The sequence below is a fragment of the Papilio polytes genome, unplaced genomic scaffold (assembly GCF_000836215.1).
Source record: "Papilio polytes unplaced genomic scaffold, Ppol_1.0 DF824303.1, whole genome shotgun sequence".
NCBI classification, from domain to species: Eukaryota; Metazoa; Arthropoda; class Insecta; order Lepidoptera; family Papilionidae; genus Papilio; species Papilio polytes.
The window spans coordinates 2,826,863-2,841,456 of NW_013524901.1; the positions used below are offsets into that span (position 1 = coordinate 2,826,863).

At 32.5% G+C, this 14,594-nt stretch overlaps 1 protein-coding gene across 2 annotated transcripts in view; it reads right to left on the reverse strand.

Moving 5' to 3' along the window:
- Nucleotides 1-14,594, reverse strand: part of LOC106101281 (bifunctional heparan sulfate N-deacetylase/N-sulfotransferase) — a 105,210-nt gene that overhangs the window by 71,580 nt on the left and 19,036 nt on the right. For both annotated transcript variants that reach the window (XM_013280467.1, XM_013280450.1), the window contains exon 4: nucleotides 5,272-5,316. The gene's annotated coding sequence lies outside the window, so the exon portion shown is untranslated. The remainder of the gene's footprint in view (nucleotides 1-5,271; nucleotides 5,317-14,594) is intronic.

The following is a 14,594-nucleotide window of genomic DNA, read 5'->3' on the forward strand; positions in this document are numbered from 1 at the left end:
TTTACTATTTTCAAGGAATTATTTCGTTACTTTTTAGTGTACTGTTTTTTTGAGAATATTTTGTTTTTGGTGTATTTTGTTTTGTTTTTCGATTAGGCAGACGTAACTGATTGATATTTATCTAATATTTCATACTTTGATTGCACATTTCCTTAATTTTAACAAGCAAGTATTTTAAAAAATATCAAGTATTTTTGCGTATTTTAAAACGCCTGCCGTAGTCTAGGTAGTTATTTCACACAACCATTGGAGAGCTACGCGCCTAACGAGGTCTCTTTTCGTCACGATTCGGCCGAGAATCAATTGGTCGTGAATTTAAGAGCTCTAAATCAAATTTACCGTATCGACTGTGAAAATGAAAAAAACTTCGCCCCATTTCGGTATTTTACATAATAAATATCCATATAAACTTATTTCTTATTAGTAAAGTGATGTTTTAGATTGGTACTATTCCAATTAGATAGAACGAAGAATCTAAAAGCTTGTGATGTCGCTTAGTTAGAAAAAGTGATTTTTCAAGATAGCATGAGTAGATGAAAGTAGACATTTTGTTAAGAACTTTATGATAAGCATCCGCATAAGTATGGGACACTTTGGTAAGACGAAACATTAAGGATTACAACAAACACTTTAATATATTCTAATTAAGCACAGTTCACACGGTATCAAGATATTCAAGGGCTTAGAGTAACGATCATTAATACACTGCAATAAATTTGTATCAGTAGATACGTTATCCGTTAATTGCTATCGGATCGTAGCAATCTATTGCCAGGCACAGCCGTTGGATCGGATACAAGACACTCGCCCTGTAACGCAATTTGTGTTCTAGTTTGGACAAAGCCTTTGGCTAATTTAAACGAAAATCACAAGGGAACAGTACATCAAATGAATATTCCTAAACATAAACAAATTGTTTCAAATCCTTAATGTAAATTTTTCCTCATTAAAAGAGCAATAACAAAACCAATTCACTACTAACAGAATGTAGCTGAAACAAATTCAGGAATTTCATTTACACAAATTGAGTCAGTGATATACACACGTGCAAAATAACAGAGCAATAACAGCTGCTCGTTGTGCAATCCGTGTGCAGATAAAAACGCATTCGTTACTGCGTCCAATACAATCCTCTAACACGGGATTTTGTGCTAATACGCATGGTTACACTCGTTATACTAAAATCATTCAATCAGCCAGATGGTACAGATTTAAAATGTTCAACAGAACTTTTTTTTTTTTTGATAAAACAATTCTGTGATTAATTTTATCTGATATTGAAATTAAATGCGTTACTTAAACTTAGATTTTAATTCAAATATTCTACAGACATCAGATTTGCACTTGCATAGATTTCTACCTATGCCACCTACCGTTTTATCTTTTCTACGTATTTTCATGTTTTAAACAAAAATCTGAAAAAGTTGTATCTCTTGTCTCGTTTGCAGAAACGGTTCTCCTTATTTAAATTTAAATAAATGATTAAAAATTGATACCATTACCTTCAGACAAAGATGGGTCTCCTTCGGTTTTAACCAAGCATTAAGTCATGATATCTGATAGTATCGGTATCCCTTTCGCATATCACTTAATGCTACTTTCTATAATCTTTTTAAACGTATGTATACGATGAATGGAAGCAACTATCTATGGATACGTAGTGTTGAGTGTCGGTATCGCGGGGGCGCACGTCGCAAGAGGCACATATTTAACGTTCCCGGCTTATCTGTAACGAGTCTGGCGCGGGGAAAGCGCACAATATCGCCGTTATCTTTTTGTTAATGACCTGCATGCGAAAGGTGACGGCACACGTCATTGAACAAAAAACAAGGAAAATGCTCCCTTCAATTTTTCATTATACGATTTTTATATGAAGGAAGTTTGTACCGAGCTGCAGAGATAAGCATATATGCCCTTTTTTGTTAAGTACTGAACGTCAAAGTTGTGGAGAATATGTTACTGCGTTACAACAGTAACATATTCCATGGACGTAGATAAAATGTGTTACAAGTCCTCAAAGTTCAGTTAACACATTATTAGCCGGCGGCTTTTTGTCCCTTTTTCGCTTAATCAAATTTTGAGACCGGCTTTTTACAGAAGTGTTGTACTTGTTGCAGTATTCATTTTAACATTATGATCATTAGTCCTAACTTGAAATTGATGGAATTAAATAACTATTAGGCACAACATAATAAGTGAAATTAACTAATTTACATTCAGGATAGAACCTTAATTAGCATATTCAGAGTTACTATTAAGACCCCAATAAATCAATAACACACATTTTTTGTACTGCAAATTAAATGTGGAAACAACATACAGATAGATAGATATAAATGTAATTTAAGTCAGTGTGAGACAACCACTTTTTACTCACCATCCATATCCACGTCTCTAAGTAGTTATAAATCTTTAAGGAGACAATGACAAGCAGTTTAGGGAAACACAAATAAAGCGCTTGATGAATGTTAACGTAAATCTTTATCTAAACGGCTACGTAAGCTTGTGTGCGTTACATTTATTCACTTCGTATAAAACACACCGAAGAGCAAACAGAAATACAACTCGCACAACTTATGCTAATATCTCTAAAGGCTTATACTTATTTGCACATACATGCGTCTAGATTTAAATATTCAACAGGACTAAAATCTTTAGCGACTCCGCAGTAAGAGAATTATACCAGTTTTTATGATACGACATTAGGTTTTCCTATTCCCGACAAGTGCGAATTGATATCCTGTTAGTTTACTGTTTCCCGTTTAGTCTACATTCTAACAAAGTGGTTTACCTTGCATGGATAGATTAAAGCACTCTAATCCTAACTCGAACTTTATGATCTACGCATATTATTTTTTTTTTAATAATTAAAGAAAACATGTGTCATAAACGTTCTTCTAAAAGGTCAGTAATTCCTAAAAACCAACACAATAGAGACTAAAATTTTATAGGAAATTAAGTTTCTCGTAAAACATGGGTAAAGACCGGTCACAAAGGAAATTTAGTGCCGTCATAAAAACCTTTTGGAGTATCAAAATTAAAGTTATGGTCATTGTGTAAGTAATATCTGGCGGTGAAATTGGGATTTAAAAAAATGCAATAAAATGTTTAATTATGAAAAATTACATAAAGAAAACACGAGTATAGTATTTAAACTTATAAATGGAGCATATACGTGTGAATAGGTCGATATCGTAGCCGCTCATTATCCGAGACTTCCCGAGAGAGCTTTTGATTTCGAAGTTTTGTAACTTGCCTATACTATCTATTTACATATTTAATGGTTTCACTACTACTTATAACCATTTGGTAGTGTTATTCGTTCGATAACATCATGAAACAAGTTTCTGAACTACCTAACTTGAGATTTACTCCTTTGAAACATACTTGAAAGCAACAGTAATGAATCACAAGGTAATAATAAAAAAAAATTAGCAACCCAGAATAAATGCATTTTACATTTAACTATGATAGTTATTATAATTGGTTATTCCTATAGTCTAATTTTTTTGAGCTAACAAGCTTTCGCCCGCGACTTCGTCCGCGTGGAATTAAAAAAAAAGTGCGTAGTTCTTCCAGACTATCATCTATACCAAACTTCATCGAAATTCAAAAAACATACATCCATCCATCTAAACTTTCGCATTTATAATATTAGTAAGAAGTAAGATTATCTTTTCCCCCTATAAATGAAAAATGTAAATGGATAAATCATTCTATGAAAACTGCGAGTATAGTACTAGGTAATCCTTTCAGCAGCACAATAGTGACTGACCGGTTGGTTGTGCCGCAAATGACACGTGTAATAAGATAATATAACGTCGGGTTCGGGTTGGGAGCAAACAAAGCGCCCCCTACACTCCGTCCACACTGCGAACAATACACACGTCCGTAGCCGTGGCAACCTTACCTGACCCGCACATCACATCTTTTATGCCAAATAAATTCACATAAATGTCGCAGAAAAGTCAAATTTCAAAGAAATAAAAAATAAAACTGGCTATTTGTATATCGTATATATATTTTATGACGATATACATGAAATTGATCAATTTAATTGATTGTAAATTGCTTACATACTCAATAAATCAGTTTTATCTCGACATACCATAAAAATTGTAACAAGAAAATACAAATATTACAAGAGATAAGATATTAAAAGCACCGAATGGGAGTTCTTTTTAATAAAACCAGCGCTAACCAAACAATAACAGAAAATATGAGACAATGCAAGCCGGCTCGGATGCAACCTTCCCTTGCGTCGCAACCACGGCCAAGAACTCATTTAAATGCGTGCATTTTTTTTAATTACAAGATATTCTATGCCGCTGTGGAACCAAGGTAACTATTGGAAAAGAATAGTAAAGCGAAAGTGGCCACAATATAAAATCTACGACCAGTTTTACTTTTTTCCAATCTTTTATTCGAAAATATTTCCTGACAATTATCACTCATCGCTACTAATTACTATGTCAACTTTCAGATAATTGTAATAGTGATAAATAACCGCAACTTATGCGAATTTTATACTAATACGATACGTCTACGTCTCTTGTATAATTACATAGAACTAATGTTCTATGTGAGTTTATGAAGGTGTATAAATAAAGTGACATTGTAAACGTGTTACATTAGGTAGGGGGTTACAGGACAGCCGTCGGACAAGTGACACGTGTAATAAGATAAAGCGATGCCCGGACCTTACAAAGCTCCGTTGGACTACAAGGCAACCTACCTTGATACCTTCCTAACATATTATAATTTTCCTTTGTTTCAGACAGCTTATACCTTTTTCCTAACCAGTTACAAAACCAGTTAGGTAAAAGATTTTTTTTTTTCGCTGTTTGGTGACTAGGTGTAGATGAGGAATATTTTTTTATTCTTAGATAATCTAAATATTGTAATTAAAATTTTAATAATACGTGTTTAATCTTCAAAATGATAATCTTAGTAAATCTTTATTTAAAAATGAAGAAAAATAGTAAATAGGTTTGAGATCTTTTTCTATAACCTTAAAAAAAAGAAAAATGTACGAATAAATTACTCCAAGGTCCAATTCTATTTACGTGAGGAGACGTGATTTTTTTTCCCTTAAAATTTACTGTAGCTCGTGTGCAACGAACGCTACTGTGATTTAAGATTTATGCTTAGAAAGTAAACAAAATTCGATAAGAGCTTATTTAAAATTTTCTCCTTAGGATTACAATAAATCTATAGAGAATAAAAATGTCAATAGCTTTTTAATTTACCAAATAAATAAATAAATATTACCTTTAATCATTTACTGCAAATAGAGCACCATCTTATTCCAACCATCTGTAACAAAATAGATTTATTTAGAATCAAACTAGATTTATTAGATTGAATATTTACTTTTAACTAACTTTCGCTCGCGACACCGTCCCCGTGGAATTAATAAAAACAAAAGTGAGTTGCCTATGTGTTTTTCCAGAATATCCTCTACATCTATACCAAATATCATCGAAATCCGTTGATCCGTTTAGGCTACAAACTTTAATAAACATCCATCCATCTAAACTTTCACATTTATAATATTAGTATGATAAGCATCATACAATTTCGTTTATTCATATATTGTTTAATTTCACGAGGAAGTGGAAAATTTCCTAAAATACACGATTAAAAAATCAAGCGACAGATTCTCTTTGATTAAATATTGCTACGATGTAGTGAAGACGTTTTCTTTGTGATACAAAAACACTGATGGGCCGTAAGCCGCAAGAGGCACGTATTTAACGTTCCCGGCTTATCTCAAACGAGCGCTGCTAGGAGTACACACGATAACGAGCCTGTGTTTCTGCTAATGACCTACATACGAAATGACTTTAATGCAGAAAAAGAAAATATAACAAAAAAGATTTCATACAAAATGAAAGGATTAAGTGCTTAACATCTCAACTAGTCTAGAACGAAAATAAGTTCTAAAATACTAATTGCTTGCACAACATAGATTGAAATAACTTCTAATGAAGCCGATGTATAAATGAGGATCGTTATACGTACAGTTTGTATTAGAATTCTGAAGAGTACACTAATAGGAGTGGACCTTCAACTTTGCATCTCAATCGCAAGTCAATGCCAACGATTTTAATTTGAATCATTTTGTGAAATCCAATTTCGTTTTATTTTTTTCTCTGCAATATGCATATTGTACCAACATTCTCATGAACATTTTATTCACAATCTTTTCATCTTACTGGATTAACTTCTAGATAAAAATCTCATACAAAATGATTCCATGTCTATTGCACGTCTTTGCCGCGAGAAGCGTAGCTTATTGCCTACGAGAAAAATGACATCGATATAATACTGCTTAGTAAGAGATTGCGAAGCGCGCTAGTTACCTTTGTTGGAGATGGAACATCAATAACAACGTTCAGTTATGACTTCCTAAGAGTTCCCTTTGCTATACAGAAACGTTGAATATTGCATGAACTCCGGTTCTTTTACGACTTCAATTAGAATTGTATAAAATTTAACAATGCAGTACTGCTCTACAATATAAGTGCTTTCATTTTATGATTGTTGAGTTTTAATATAATAATACAATGCTGAAATTTCATATACATATTAACATACTTATTGTAATTTAAAATTACTGCAAATAAAAATGAAGGAATACAATGAACGTATGATAAGTATTGTTTAATGCGTTTAATGTATACCTAACATCTTCCCTAAGGCAGTGCCACTTAGGATCTAGTAAAGAACATGAGGGGTAAGACCAAATAAAGTCTATTTCAAAAAATAAATCGTCCTTCTACCAAGGTTACAATCATAAGCCTGCCAAATAAAGTAAACATTGACTACTGAAGCATACGAATTCTATAGGCTTTTTATGTGTCTGGAACATTTATTTAACTTGTCAAATAAACACGAACGTATAAAACGTACACATTTTATAGTTACACTCCAATCTACAACGCTTTATAACTCAACGCATATTTACATACGAACGTAAACTTGGAATTACATTATCATGAGTTTGTTCAAGTGCCTGATAAATGTACGCTTTACCGTGGGTTTTCACTGAAACATTAAAGGAAAAACAAATTATTCTTTCTCAATCATTCTGTAAAAAAAGAGATAAAAATAATTTTAATAAATTGAATTTCAACTTTTACATTTTATGAAGATCCACATCCAATGAATGGTATAATAATAAAAAAACTGATTATTCTAACATCGGAAAAACAAACGACGTTGCAATAATCTAAGAATTTTTATAAAATATCAGAACACAAAGAATGAAATCAGAGCGGAAGCGGGCGCTATCTGTGCAAACAACGCGAAAGAAGATTAAGTTTTCATAAAGGGTATAAGAAAACCTGAGAAAAAGAAAATGAATTGCTGGCGCACAAACATTAGTGTTAGAAACTGATTAAATTATTAAATTGTATGTGATTTCAAAATCTCTCTCTCCTATCTTCTATTTTACAAAAGTAACATTGACAGTAAAAATCTAATACAGATAAAATACAAACAATCGTTTTAAAAACACAATCCTGAAAAGGATTAAAAATAAAATCTAACATTTACCAAAACAAATAAAAAAAAATCATAAATATCTTCAATAGCAAAACTCATTAATATATCGTAACACAACCTGTAGAATCGAATGCTGGATTAAAGCCGTCCATATCAAACCGCTCAATCACTTCCTGTAGGACTCGAATGACCTAACCGCTAGATAAATTGGCAATCGCATTCAGGCATTTCACGTTACTGACGCTTACAGCCATCAATGGCGTGTAATAACTTAGCCACGCTCCGGTGCCCCGCCATTATGTCTGCAAATCGAAGTACGTGAGACTTCCAGCAAGTCCAGGTGACTATTGATGTTTGCGGAACATAATCTATTTATTTACATTGATTGAAAACGTTGATATAAAATTGAAGGACTTTGACTCTTTAAATTGTAGGTAATCATATAATTCCACTTGTATTAATAACTATTGTAGTCCCTGTTTTGTCAAAGATAATACAAAAGTATACGTAACAGTAGAAGTGTCACTGCAATAGTAACTATGGTCACAAAAATGTACCTTCTTAAAAGGTATTTTATTAATGAAAGCTTCCGTAAAGCATATATTGTCACAGAGAATCTTATTAAAGTTCCATTTAATTTTTCTAAATACAATATATAAACTGTCCTCAGATATTTCCTTAAAAATTAATGTTCCGTATAATAAAAATGAAACATACATTGCAATAAACCACGGCTTTAAAATGTCACATAAACTGTCGCATTAAAGTGTCATAGTGAAGAGCTTTATTAAGAGAAAACAATGAGAACTAAGCAGAAAGTTATAGTGACAATGGAACGAGGCCGGATGCTGTTCGTTCAAACAACGCGGCATCAGGCGGTATAACGTTAAACACTGTTGCAATTGGAGCTAATAAAATCATATACAACTTTAAAGAAAATTTTCATCCACTTCTTAATTGTTGTTTTTGATTTGATATCCCAGTCAAACAAAGCAATATAATAAGCTAATGTGCATTCAAATACTGGCTCGTATTACCCACTTTGACGAAAGTACTTTGACGATGTTTTACTTGGAATATTTTAACACCTGCAAGATCTAATCCAGCCCAAGATTTAGTTCAAGACTACGTAAAGACGATGTGTAATACGGCACACATTTTAATACCATCATCACACGACTGACTCCATATAGTAATATTACGACAGGCAATTAAGTTCTAGCGTTCCCTCGGGAAGGAAGCGATGAATAGTGTATGAACTAGCTGTTTTATGAGGTCAATTAAAGTACGTTAAGATTCCTGTATGTGCTCTTATGAACCATATTCATGTTAAGGAAATTAATAATAAATTGACGTTTAAAAATGTATTTTGATTAATAAACATTGTGTGTTTCTATGAAACTGCTATCAATATGGGATACGGTTTTCGTTTTATTCAACTTTTCCAACAAATTTTTAAAGCAGTAATCAAAATGATTCTTTTGTGCAATTACCAAAAGTGTAGATTGATTTCAACTTAAAAGTGACACAAGCATATAAACGATTTCGATTCCGAGGAGTCGGCCAATAATAATTAAATGGATCGTCTTCCGATAAAAAGCGGTATTAATTTAACGCAGAAAACGAGAGAGGAAAATTTGAAAAGATCTATATACGAAACGAATTCTGTCAATGTCAAGTTATTTTTAAGTATTCAATGATTTGACTTAAGCGTTTTTATTTACAAGAGTTTTAACATTATAATAGGTGGGGACGAAAGGTCACTACCAGAACAAACTTTTAAAGTAATATAATTATAATTAACTAATAACCTTAGAAAGTAATACAATAATTGAAGCATTAAGAACGTGCTACAGTACCTACATCAGAATACGATAAGAAAAAAATGAAAATACTAGACTAGAATCAGAAAGTGCATTAGTTATTTAGTTCCAATTTACGTCAGCGTAATGTTTTACGCTTAGCGCTAATGATGAACGTACGCTGTATAAGAGGCCATGCCATCCTAAAAGAACATTTAAAGAACAAAACAAAAAGATTTAATAATTAAAAACTGTAAAGTCTACTACGGAGTCTAAAAGGGAGTGATACTTGAGATGACGTATGTATGATAGAGTTATTTGGAGTACAAAAACCTGTTGCGTCGACCTTACGGGAGTAGGATAAGGAGGATGACGATGGTGATGATTATGTAAAGTCTACTACGGTTGGAGTACGTTAGTATAAGTGTAAAGCGTTAATTGCAAATGAAAGTTTCGCCAAAAGTGTATATAGCAATGATATGATCGCACAAAAGAAACTAGTTAAAAGAAAACATTTAAGAGAACTATCAGGAATATTGGGACAGCGTATAAAGTAAGAGTTACAGAAAAAGACAGCAGAAAATTTAATAACAATCAGTTTTTTTTTAATAACGAGGATAAGGCACAGAGTAATAAATGTAGAATAAATCGGCTAAAACAATAAGTTAAAATGGGAAGTTATCGTTCGTGTTCAATAAAGGAAAATATCGTAACATTAAACAACGCCGGTGATCATTATATTACGACAGGCAATTAAGTCTCCGGCATACTCAGATGGGTGAGTTATAAACGTTGGAAATTGCATGGACACTCTACTTTATGTGTTCAATTAAGCGTAGCAAAATAAATCCGTACCTGTTCACACTGTGAGTACGTCCCTGCCATTCAACACGACCATAGCGGAAATGTTTTTCCTGTAATATGTCCGTATTTAATGTTCGAAAAAGCGTGAACACTGTTTTTATTAATTTACGAGAGAAAATAGAAGTTGATTAATAAAGGGCCAAACCGGAAGCTCAAATAATTTGCATTTGGTTTTTATTCGTTTATGAAATTGTACACAATTTTATTTTGAAATTAAGTTAGATGTACAAAGTGTCTTATGATTATTATTTTCAGTAGCAACTCACTCCTTAGTAAATAAGGACAACGCGATACCTCCGGATCCTTCGTCTCATTTCTGCAACGTAATTAAATTATACAAAGGCTTTACCGGGAAATAATGTCATATTTTGCGAACGACAATAATGTTTTAATGCATAATGCCATCATTTTGAAAACAGTCACGTTAAGTTTGAAGGTAAAACAATTGCGGCGTGCTGGCTCGTTAGCCCTCAAGTGACGAGTGTAATAAGATAAAGTAACGCCCCCTGGCGACCTGCGGAACAAAGCCTCGGCGCTCAGTCGCGCTCCGCCGGCGCCTCGCACACAATACAGCTCAGCACATAATGCCTCCTTATCGCATAAACATGACCTGTTTAACTGCAAAATACATGTTACATGTATATTTTAATTTTCAACTGATAACTTTGAAAACAAACTGACAAATGATAATTATTTTCACCTTTTAAGATCAATCAAGTACAAAAAGGCGTAGTGTAATTTAAAAAAAATTAAGTACTTGTAATAGCGCAGTCTTTACATCCTCAACTTGCTCTTATCCCTTACGGAGGGTCGGCACAGTATGTGCTGCTCCTCCATACATTTCTACCGTCATATCTGAATCCACTCCCTTCTCAAGCATATCCTCTTTGACACAATCCATGCATACTTTCTTCGGTTTTCCTCTTCCTTTTTTTAATAGCGCAGTCTTTACAGCGATTACAAAGGTTTGATGTTTCCATAATTCATTTTATTAGTAAAGCTTAAAACGTCATTAATACCAGCTTTCATTACAAGTCGTTAAGTAAACATAAAATGCAATCAATGTTTAATATTAATATTACAAGCGTAAACCCTCAACTCAACTTTCAAGATAACTTTAATGTAAAGGTTGTTATTAATACTAAACATTTACTCATAGAACAAATAATATTCAACATTAAATATATCACAAATACTGATTTACGAACACCTATTTAAACAAACACAAAGCAAATAGTAACTAAACCCCTAGTTAATTCAACGACTACATATTAATAACGACAATGCTTGAAAGGGTTACATCGGTACATCAGGCTACATCGTTACTGAAAATATATTTAATTTTATAGCAATTATTTTTAACGGTTAATAATTACATCACAAAACATGCTTCTATTGAGTCCCTTTATCAAGCAAGTAATTTAATTTTGCTGTGAAACAACTAGATTTAATTTTTCGACTTATATTGTGATACAACCAAACGCCAGATGAGACACATTTATTAACTAAAGCATAGAGAATTGAACAATAAATGTAAGTTACAAGGACAATAGAATGAGGACGGATGCTGTTCGTTCAAACAACGCCGGAGGAAGCTGCATTATAAAGGGTAAAATGCTACAATCATTTAGAGGCAGTGGGATAATTTTTAAATGTTCAATTCCTCTACGGCAATCGCTAGGCATGTATGCCGTAGGGCAATTGCGTTTAATCTCGAATGTGGCCTTACATTTTCTACCATACATTATATACAAACATATCCTTTTTATTATGACACCTTAATTAATTTAGCAAAATCGAAAATTATGTTATGAACAGATATTTTGGCACTCCGTGGTTGTAAATATTGCGGTCAGTTGGTGTTAGGCGTTACAAATTAATATTTGAACGCTTGAAATAAGAATTCATTCTTTCCAATGTAGTTAATTACTTAGTAGGTAGTAAACACTTAATCACCTAATCAAGACGGCCGGAGATTGCTTGTATCGCTTAAGTTATTCATAAGCAATTATTGCCAACTTGAATACGTGTGTTCTCTGATTAAGACTAAATAAGTCTGGCCAAATTCAATCTGTTAATGCTTATTATTTGAAAGTAAAATACTAAGAGCCATTTTAATTTACATCAAAAAAACTAAAAGAACAAAAACTATAAAATAGGAAACTATTTTATATAGCTCTCCAAGACTTCCGAGTATACAAGTTAAAAGTGAAAATGTATATAATATTTTCATTAAGAAATAGTTTTGCATCCTCAAAGGGGTTGGTAATTTAATTAAGAACTGTAGGTAATTTGAAAATTTCTTATGAAACAGTTTTATAAAAGGTGTACTATTCTAACAATTTAACTCTTCCTTAATTATGAATACTTGTTAAAAATAACTAATAAATATAAACTAATTACCGCATATGTACGATACTAAAAAAATTAATACATCAATATGAGAAAGAAGTGATTACGATTGTATTTTTATGTGAATGTGTTGATTTTGCATAAAGTCGGCCATCGTAGCAACGGTAGGCAAATACCGAACAATTTCGCAAAATATTGAGCAGAATTTGACGTAGAAGTTGTAGTACAACATCAAGCCTATCTGTGTACTAATGGTCTATACATGCGATAACAGAACAGGCAACGTATCGCAGGAGGAGCAAGCGAGCGGGCTCGATAGTACTCGTATTCCATGCAAACTTTCCGCGCCGTTTTATCTACGACATAAACAATGTTCGAATAAAAATGAACCGCAGTAAAACCCTTCCGGCCTTCCATATTTCAGACTTACGTAACGTTCCTTACGTGGTTTACGATCTCAGCATACAAATAAAAGGTATAACTCAACCATCATTTACATCTAGTTACGTAACTAGGTGATAATAAATTAAATAACATATTTTGAATGTTAGTTGTTTTTTTTAGTAATTTGAATTGATATTTTTGTACAGAGTTTTAACAGAATGAGGTCATGTCTACGGCTTTTAAGAGATAATGAACAAATTCAGAAACAATAAAATAAATAAATTCTATGAATTTGTTCTTCTAAAAAAGATACTTAATAACATCGGATAATTTATATTAAAGTTCAATTACAGTATAAAATATATAATCTAAATATAATTGAAAGTTAAACTTTAATTCAATGAGATATTCAATGAAGAAAACTAAAATTAAATTTCTAACATTACACGAGAATTTTTTTACGAATATCGCAGTAGAATAAAAAGAAATTGCTTCAGCCGATTACAAATCCGAAGAGACTGCCATAATTCAAACGGTGCGGACCTTTCTACTACCGAAGAATTTATCTATAAAATACTTAATTCAATTTACTATTAGAAATGATTAATAGAATGTTCTGTAGCAAAGGCGCGACAATAAGATAAATAAAATAACACGCTTCCAAAAGAACATGAAATATTTCTAGCACTATTTAATCAAAAAGTAGATAGTAATTTTATGATGATATTTAGAACATTTTTTTTTGAAATCATACTAACATTATAAATGCGAAAGTTTTGATGGATGGATGGATGTTTGTTAGAGTTTGTAAACTAAGCGGCTGAACTGAATTTGGCATAGACGTAGAGAATAGTAGGGAAGAACACAAAGGTTATACACTTTTTTATCATAATTCCACGCGGACGGAGTCTCGGTTGAAAGCTAGTAAATTAAATAAACAGAACCAATTTAAAATTGCAAAACTGTTCACACCACGCTCAAATTACCATTCGCTATATCGTTGACTAGTTCCAGGCACTACAGGGACAGTGTTTACGTTTACATAGCCGCTACACGACATGTTAATTAAAAAAGTTCCCTACTAGAATAACTGAACGATAAAAATTTATCCAAAATGATAGTTTCCAGGACAAAGTTCCGCTAGATAAAAAAGTTGGATGAACATGAATATTTATTGCCAAAATTAAAAGCACGAGTTACGATCAAATTTTATCTGCGGAGCGTTTGTGATCTTTATAAGGTGTTAATAGCGATGATGTATAGTATAGAAAATAGGTTATAATACAATTGATGAAGCTTACACACACAAGAACAGACAGTGCTATAGTAAACTTAATATCACTTTCTGTGCATAAAGGTGGGTAACGCATCTTTAATTACAGATGTCTACGGGCAGCGGTCGCTACGCTATTCCGGAAAATACAGGTGAACGCTTGATGGTAAAAAAATGCCACCTGCGACATCAATATTAATAACCATATTTATGCCACAAACTGTGAGTATTATGGACATAATTGATTACATTACCGATTTTATTATTTAGGTTTCCAGTGCGTTCCTAATATTTTTAACCTCTACACAGTAAAAAGAAATATGATGTGATATGTCGTAAAGTCGATGCGAATTGCTTAGTTATAAAACCAATACATTGGTACTGATGGGATTCTGTTAATAATACTTAGT